Genomic DNA, 7,817 nt, shown 5'->3' on the forward strand with positions numbered 1-7,817 from the left:
ACTGCGCCTGGCTCCTTAAACCGCTAATTGGGCAGCGGAGAAGAGCGGCCAGCATTGCCTGCGTCTCCTTCAATCAATGATTGAAACAAATCTAGAAACTCCCACTGCGCTTCCTGGGCATGTCTTCTGCCTGGGCTAGAGTCTTGGGAGTCGGATGACAGCTGACGCACATCGACAGAGATGCCTTTCCAGTGGCTGCCTATAGAAGCCTGGGATCGATCAACTGGTTCAACTGAGGGGGCAACTACCAGTGGGCCAACCCCCGTGGCCTCCTTTGGACTTTCTGTATGTCTTCTCCCTGGTTTAGGAGAGTATGACAGTGACTATGTCTAGGAGAACCAACGGGATGAGTAGCCAACTCCTCCACTTGCTCAACACTGTCACTTGTCACTTTGAGGGAAGTGGCACAGCCTGAATATGTTTTCCCATAAACGCCTTCAGTGACTCGCCAAACCCTGCCACTGTATTCACTAGTAAGATCATTTTCTTGTGAAATCTACACTGGCAATAGCATCGGGTTTGGAAGTGAGGGAGCCAAGCAATAGGAGTTGATGGATTAAAAGTAGGAGGGCTAGTAGTAGGAGAAAAAATACGAAGAGGTGAAGAAGGAATAGCAGCGCTATCTTCTAACCTGAGGTTGGGTAAAAAACTAGGCTAAGAGAAGCTTCGCTTCTAGGCTCTAGAGGCTGCTTTCCTTTTTCTATCCCTCTCTAAACTGTCTAGTTGAGATTAAGTACCTTCTACTTTGCTAATCATTACATTTAGCACAAGTTTTCTCCCTACTATATTTCTGCCCACTACATTTACTGCAAATTATATGAGAATCACATAAAGATTTGAGTGATCTGGTTTTGCAACTTTTGCTACAAAGTGAAATTAGGTGAACTTGAATCAACATAAAAATAAAATAAAACTAGAAAAAATAATCCTGAAAGCTATTAAAGCTTGAAGGCTACTCAAATAAGCAATAATAGTTTAACTGAACTGAATATAGAATTTAGGCCACATGCCAAGAACTGGGACCTATGAGGTGGGGGATACGTACCACAACCATCCTCGAATAGCTAAAATCTGAGAATACCTGTACTTAAAACCCGCCCCTCTAAAAATGCTTATAACTACCTATCTTGAACATTCAAATATCAAATGTGTTTACTTAAAGTATCATCCTACACCAAATATACCTTGAACTATTATCCTATTTCTGTAGTATTAATCTTTGAAATGATATCAATAACATTTCACAGTCATCTTAAACATTTTATCCTTAAAAATCTATACTATGTACAGTACTTGTAACCCTTCCAGCCAATAACAGAGAGAGAGAGAGAGAGAGAGAGAGAGAGAGAGAGAGAGAGAGAGAGAGAGAGAGAACTGAGTGGTTAACATCAATTAAAAAATTAAAGATGTCAATAATACAGTATATATTATGTATATCTTTCTACAATCACTCTCCCTTTCTATCTTTCTATCTATCTACCTATGAATCTCTCACCTTTGGCTGCTGACTGGGCAACAAATATCTGGCCAAGAGTGGGCAACACTTTCTACCCTTCACAGTCAATATCTGACAGGTTACACCCTCCCCACTTGCTCCAAAGGTGAAGGGAAAAAATGTATTGAACTAAAATCTTAATAATTCACTATATATTTTCTTTAAAGAACTGATATTTGCTGTGTTTACATTAATATTAATATTCGAAAATTAGTAAATAATTTATCATACAAAACAAATAAACATACATGTTACATTTGCATAAAATTCTCTCACCTCAGCAAAAGAGAGAGAGAGAGAGAGTTATTATTTTATTTAATGTTATTATTTAATCTTATGAAACTTAATATTAATACTGTATTTGAAAATTAGTACCGTACTGTAAATCATTACCATAAAATGTACATGTAGGTACAGTACAGTATTTAGTCATGAAAATACTATACTGTACCTACATATGCATTTCAATAATATGAAAACACAGAATATTGTTCTACAAAAAATTCGTGAATAGGCAAATTTCCTGTGAATAATTTATAGATAGGCTCCACAGAAAAATCTTGAATCCTGAGTCTGTGGATTAAAGTCTGTGGATTGTAAGTCCACGAATAGTGGGGTTCGACTGTACTACACCGAAATCCAGCCACACAACCAAAAATCAGTAAACAAAAGCTGCAGCAAACCCCCGATGTTACTCAAGAGCCAGCAGAAACAGAATGAGGTTTTCTGCTAAGTCGTTTCCAGCACTCCCATTGGTGGGTGGGGCTTGTCACCTAAACTAAACTATCAAAGTGCTACCATGATTTTTTAAATAAAGGCTGCCGCACGAGTTAGAAACTACAGATGTGTAATTACTTGGTAAGGTACTTATATGAAATTGGAAAACTGCAGACTTCTCTGCTAACTTGTGAGATGTTTTAGACCTCACAGCTAACAGAATTTTGAGATCTGCATACAATGCGTCTAGCAATATTCCTGCATTTACAAAGGGTATTTTGATATTAAAGATAGAATTTGATGGCTCAACAGGTCAACAAATTTACAAGCAAAAGACTTGATTAAATGAAAGAGATTTGTCTAGTGAAGCTGGCAATTTTTGATGTGCATTGTTCCTTTGAAATTAGAGATAACTTGCCCTGAAAGAAATTCCAAAATTATAATTTAGGAAAATCTTGCTTCATCTCCCACTTTTTATTGTAGACCTTCAAGACTTGTTTAAAATGGAAACTACTGATATTTTGAGAAGAGAATGATTTTATTGATTCTGCTAAGAAATGCCTAATGCCCATAGTAGCTGATAAAGAATGTAATGTATCCCATGGGGCATTTCTTACTATCACTGATGGCAAAGTTTCAACCTCTTTATCTACTTTAACTTCATCATTTCAGTGTTGTAGCACTTTTGGAGCAAGTCGCAAATGTATGAACGACATCAATCAGGTTATGAAAAGAAAGATCTCTGAAGATAACCTCAAGTTTGGCCTTTCAACCATACATGCATGGACCAGATGTATGGAATGCCTTCTACATATAGTAGCTTATCAAATTCCTGTCAAGAAGTGGCAAGTAAGGTCCCAAGATGAAAAAAACCTTGTGCAGAACCAGAAGACAACAATTGAAAGGAAATCAAGAAATGAAGTTGATTTTGTTGTTGATATGCCTAAGCCAGGAGACTCTGGAACCTCAAATGATGGTAATACTGCATGCATTTGTTTTTTCAAAATGCAGAGGAGTCCTCCAGAATTACAGGTATAAATGTAACTCTAATTGAACGACTTCATACAATCCACGATGTCCTATCTTGTGGGAAGGAAGTTAATGCACACAAATTTAAGAAATATTCACTAGAAACAGCAAAGCAATACATAGAGCAATATAGTTGGTATTATATGCATCAGTCACAGCACAAGATTTTAATTCATGGAGCTGACATTATTCAGCAATTCAACATGCCTATTGGATCACTTTCTGAGGAGGCCCAAGAAGCTCAAAATAAAGAATTTAGAAGACACCATGAGGGATTAAGCCATAAATCATCAAGAACAGAGACCAATAAAGATATATAAGACTACTGTGTTCTTCAGATCCTTACATAAGTTCCTTGAGGAACAGAACCGAGAGGAAGATAAGAACTCTTCCTGATGATGCTTTAATGCTTTTAAAACTTGACGATGATGAAGATAGTGATTCAGGTGATGATGACTATGATCTTGGCTAATTAGTTATTATGCTTAACATTCACTGTGTAAGTACAGTAAAATTGTAAGTATAGGCCTATATGGTTAGTTTAATTTCCAGTTGTTTGAAGTGATTATTTCAAGTTAAGAATAAATTTTCTGTCAGTTAAGGTTACGTATCTTTCCAGATTTTGCACATAACTATAGAAAAAAGGAACTCTTAAAATACTATGAAGCACCCATAGTGCATACCTCCACCAATACATCAAGTCAACAATTTGAAAAAGTTAAAAATAAAAGTTTGTGAGCCTTTTTGGTCCCATAGATCTTGATAAGGTGTAATGACTATTCTAAAAATCATGTTACAGGCAGTCCCCAGTTATTGGCGGGGGTTCCGGTGTGATGATAACCGAAAATTGGTGATTTTCAGTTATCAACACCGATAAGCTGAAATCTGCAATTTTTGGCGCCGAAAATTGCCATTTTTCGTTGCTAGACAAGCGCTGTAAAACCAGATCACTGATAACCAAGCCCACCGATAACCGGGAACTGCATGTATTTGATCCTACTTCACTGTTATATTCAAGATATTGAATTTGATTAAAATGGCTAACCTTAATGGGGGGCAGGGACTGATTCCCCCTCCCCCACCATAAGGGAGACCATATAAGAGAAATAATCTTATAAAATATTTCTCTTTCCATTTTCGATAACTCTTAAAAGTTTCATCGACATCCACCCACAACTTTATGCATAATGCCACTGATACACACATACAGGCAGATGGAAAGACAGACAGACAGAGAGACAAGACATATAAATAAAGGCAAAACATAACCACCTTGGTGGAGGTCATTCAGAAGAGTCATTTTAACAAATAACTATTTCTTGAGTAAAACAACTAAAATTAAGTGAGGAATTATTTTTGTCCCACTGTGCAGGCAGGATGATTTTTTTTGTACATATTACAATGATAATATATCAACATAATAATACAGTACAAACAGATTCTGTAAGTAAAAAATAACAGTTTCATTACCATTACCTTTATCTAAATTCAGCTGTAATAACCTATTTGACTTTTGCAAATGGATACTATTAGTCTAACACCTGGGCTAGCCCAGGTCTATAGTTCATAGTTCACACATACGCTACACATTTTTATCTCCTGTATGATAATACAAAATGGTAACAACTGATAAGGAGGTTGCTGTATAAAAATACATTATTGGTCACAAAACTACAGTAGGCTGTGGGTACAGTGTAGGCTAGGCTAACTTTAAGTTACATTTTTTTAAGAAACTATGGGGTTTTTGTAATGTAACCCACTGTAACTGGGGAAATAAAGTGTTTCATAAACAATGGTGTAACCTATCCTTCGTCATGAAGTGATTCTTGAATCACTTTCAAAAATGGCATTCATAATAAACCTGCAAAATATGGTTTTTCTTATAGCTTTCCACGTGAGTCTGTCAAATTTGATATTCATTTCCACTGTGTATGCTACAATAGGTATGAGAGAAGTGAAGCTGAATACATTTTCCTCCGCACGTCGTGGCCTGCTTGAAAGTAAATCCATGACATACGTCTACAGTGATGTGTCCTAGCTTAACCTTCTATTGAAATAACGTATCCTAGGGTGTCGTGTCATGCCTAGACAAGGGGGGGGTGGGCCTTCCACTTCCCCCGCACCCAACAAGACATGAAGCCTGTCATAATATGTTTATACAACCATTCAGTGTTTACGTAACTAACTTTTAGGGTTAAGCTTGATATGGTGGCGAGTGACTTGTACCCATCAGGACTAGCCTAAGGTAGGGGCCGTCGCCCGGAGTGAAGTTAGGTCATGCCAGGATTATTAAATGGTATTTCTACATAACAGCTCCGCATGAATTATTACCTAGGAAATGGATTTTTCCTATACTTCTAGTGTTGCTGATGAAGGAGGTGGTGTTGTTTATTGTTGGTAAACTATTACTAACATTCAACTCTACCCATTGATGTTGGGGACCCTGTGGGAACTCAGGGTTTTGGGTGGGGAAATACACTGGGAGAAAACCAGACTGTCGCGTTGGTCTTCTGGAACGGTTCCACGCATTTGCAAGTCATTAGGGAGCCATGTGTTCAAGAAGGGAATGGCTAAGGAAATCTATCATAAGGGAAACATACTAACCTAACGTACCCTAACCTAACCTAAGCCAGTAGGCTGTGTTACTTAGCCAGTTGTCGGAGGCCCCTGGAACCCCCAGTGAAGGAAACTCCACTTTTTACCAGAAGTTCCCCTAAACAACTGCACATTCCAGGCTGGCCAGCATACATTAACATAAAAGTTCTGAGGTTAATTACAATCAACTGATAAAAAATAACTGTAAAATCTTGACAAGCAACCAAAATACTGTAGAGGAAGACAATTTCCAAGGTAATACCCCTTGGGGAGTTGTTCCATAGGCCTACGTCTATCTATTATTCACATTCATACCTACGCTATAGGCCTAGGCTATAGGCTGCAATATCACTGATTTTCAACCTTTTGACAACTACCCCTCCCCAAATAGCCTAGGCCTACCCTGATTTTCCAAATTCCAACTGTAGGCCTTTATCGTCACATACAGAAGAATTTGATGTCATAATCTTAGGCTAGCCAAAATTTCCGAAGATAATTAATACAAACTTCAACCACGGCATACAATATCTCTCAAAAACCATATCTAACGAATTTTAAAATTACTTTAACGGGTAAATGTACAGGCCTAGGCCTAAGTATTTACCGACGGTCAGGCTAGGCCAACCAACACTAGCCTACGAGGCCGATGCAACGGGGCTAGGCATGCGGTAGGCTAACAAAATCTAGCAGTCTGTGGGCTTAATATGCAAACCACGTGAAGGCCTATATTAAAAAAGGTTTAGACCTGACTCAGTCTAAGCCTGCGCAAGAACTCTGGCTCTGACCTACTCCACCGGTACCTTCTATACGTTGCCTTAAATAGGCTTCAAATTATATATTTGACTAGTTTTATTCCTTAAGTCTTATTTACCTACAACATAAGCAATAATTTACCTTTTGAAACTGAAGGAAAGATCATAAACCCTGAGTAAATGCGCTTACCTATATTTGTACCCAATCCTACGATGTAAACACTAAGCTACGTAACGTTGAAGGGAGAATCGTCAAAGCTAAATGCGATCTAGGTATTATTTAAACTGGTTTGTTGCTTAATTACTGAAAAATCCTTTATTATTCACTCATTTTACATTTATAGACTTTATTCTATAATTAATTCTTCATATATTTATGATAATAAACGAGAAAAAGAAAAGGTTAATGAGTTATATGAAATGTGTCGCAAGATTTTGGATGGGTCACCGGTGGTTACTTAATTATTGCAAAATCCGTCATTATTAACTAAATTCGCATGGATAAACTCAATTACACAATTAATTTTATACACAATCATCATAATAAATAAACAAAAATAAGGTTGAGGAGGTACATTAAATGCGTCGGATGATTTTTTGTCAGCTGTATGACTTATGTAACGGCACGTCTCACTATTTGTTATTGCCGGTAACGTTTCTGCATTATACCTTTAATTAATTAAAATTTATTATGTTTAGCACAATTTTTCCTCTCATATGGCCTCTTCGATGTTATGCATTACAGTTTAAATAGAGCCAAACCATATTTTTGCTTTAACGAAGTTGTTATTCTCGCATAGGACTGGAGTACAACTGCAGTCTACACTCTACAACTCTCTTCGTAGCTTCCCTTCGACCCTCAGACACACTTCTTTCCTGGTTTTTACTCTTTATCCAAACCCTTTGCTCTCTTCTCATTTAGCTGCCTGGCTTCCCTAATTCTTATATGATTAATTTACACTACTCATATAACGACAGATCTTTCAGGTGAGCCATATGGGCGTAGGGAATATGATTCAGTGAGCTCGTTAAATCTGTCGTTTATTGTAAAACGCGATTTTCTGTCGTCAATGGCCCGTGTAAAGTATGCAGACTACGAACTAAATGAAGGATAAAAAAATCTTAATTTATTTTTGTTGTGAAGAACTGTCTGTAAGTGGTCAAATCAGTAAGGTTGTGAGGGTTGCTACATATCTAAGAAATTTTTCTTGTTGAACAATATCTCGGTG

General features: G+C 37.3%; 1 protein-coding gene across 1 annotated transcript in view; it reads right to left on the reverse strand.

Annotated features, from left to right (window-relative positions):
- The window catches only part of Cchl (Cytochrome c heme lyase), a 43,563-nt gene extending 36,630 nt beyond the window's left edge, over positions 1-6,933 (reverse strand). The window contains exon 1 of the mRNA XM_067132192.1: positions 6,779-6,933. The gene's annotated coding sequence lies outside the window, so the exon portion shown is untranslated. The remainder of the gene's footprint in view (positions 1-6,778) is intronic.
- Between the last annotated feature and the right edge of the window lie 884 nt (positions 6,934-7,817).

This window comes from Macrobrachium rosenbergii, chromosome 31 (assembly GCF_040412425.1).
Source record: "Macrobrachium rosenbergii isolate ZJJX-2024 chromosome 31, ASM4041242v1, whole genome shotgun sequence".
Classification (NCBI taxonomy): Eukaryota; Metazoa; Arthropoda; class Malacostraca; order Decapoda; family Palaemonidae; genus Macrobrachium; species Macrobrachium rosenbergii.